Here is a 1,339-nt window from a genome sequence, read left to right as displayed (position 1 = left end):
TTCTACTAATTTGGAAAGAGATAATTTCCTACCTGCTCCCTGTGGAATCGACCCTACTTGCCATTGTACGCAGAATTAGTATTTTTATAGACAAATCCGGTATATCGGATTAAGCAAACTCTTCGGGAACAGGGTGAATCAAGTAACCCATTGCGCACCTAGAGTCCCTGCTCCAGTACTTGGATTTGTTCTATAATTATTTAATTGAGGTGGTAATTAGGACTTTTTAGTAATTATTATTGCACAGGTTCGGCACCTGTCAATTTTTGGCGCCGCTGCCGGGGAGTTGGCGTTTGGATTATTTGTTTCTTTTCAAATTCAGTTCTTATTTTATTTTTTATTTTTTATTTTTCTTCTTGGTATTTTTGCTAGTTTATGCCCCATTCTTCTCGCACAGGTGAATTAGTATACGATCCTGAAGTTGAGAAGGCAGCGCGTAGGCGGAGGCAAGAGACCAAGAGGCAAAAAGAAGGGCACTTATTTGCTGCAAACGAGTCAGCGGAAGACGAAGTAAGCATGGCCAACAACCAAACATTGAGGGAGCTAGCTGCTCCGGAGCTGACTCACCAGCCCTTATGCATCACATTCCCCGCTTTGGCTGAGAATACCGCTTTCGAACTGAAGTCGGGGTTGATTCAACTCTTACCCTCTTTCCATGGTCTCTCTGGCGAAGAACCCCACAAGCACGTAAAGGAGTTCGAGGTGGTCTGCTCTAATATGAAACCTCCTGGGGTCACTGAAGAGCAAATTAGACTGAGAGCCTTCCCGTTCTCTCTCAAAGATGCAGCTAAAGATTGGCTGTACTACCTACCAGCAGGTAGTATTACCACATGGGCGCAGCTGAAAAAGAAATTCTTGGAAAAATTCTTCCCTGCATCCCGGGTTGCGAGTTTGAGGAAGGAGATCTGCGGCATTAAACAATACCCCGGTGAATCCTTGTACGAATACTGGGAAAGGTTTAACAAGTTGTGCACTAGATGCCCGCAGCATCAAATTAGTGAGCAACTGTTAATCCAATACTTCTACGAAGGGCTCCAATCAACCGATAGGAGTATCATCGACGCTGCAAGTGGGGGAGCACTGGCAAACAAGACACCAAGGGAAGCGTGGGAGCTCATCGAAGCCATGGCAGAGAACTCCCAGCAATTTGGCTTCCGTGAGAGCAACCCTCCCCGTAGAGTCAACGAGGTAGAGACTTCATCCTTACAGTAGCAACTGTCAGAATTGACGTCAGTTGTTAGGCAATTAGCCATGAGAGACGCGCCGCGAGCGAAGGTGTGTGGAATATGCACTAGCATGGACCATTGCACAGACTCGTGCCCCATTTTGCAAGAGGACG

At 46.3% G+C, this 1,339-nt stretch overlaps 1 non-coding gene across 1 annotated transcript; it reads right to left on the bottom strand.

The window, feature by feature from the left end:
* Positions 1-888: 888 nt before the first annotated feature.
* Positions 889-995, bottom strand: LOC113738331 (small nucleolar RNA R71). Its single transcript, XR_003460117.1, has one exon. It is a non-coding gene; the product is annotated as a small nucleolar RNA R71 (small nucleolar RNA).
* Between the last annotated feature and the right edge of the window lie 344 nt (positions 996-1,339).

The sequence above is a fragment of the Coffea arabica genome, chromosome 3e (genome assembly GCF_036785885.1).
Source record: "Coffea arabica cultivar ET-39 chromosome 3e, Coffea Arabica ET-39 HiFi, whole genome shotgun sequence".
In the NCBI taxonomy this organism is placed as follows: Eukaryota; Viridiplantae; Streptophyta; class Magnoliopsida; order Gentianales; family Rubiaceae; genus Coffea; species Coffea arabica.
The sequence above is the reverse complement of the archived record's forward strand: the minus strand, read 5'-3'. Positions and strand labels throughout refer to the sequence as shown.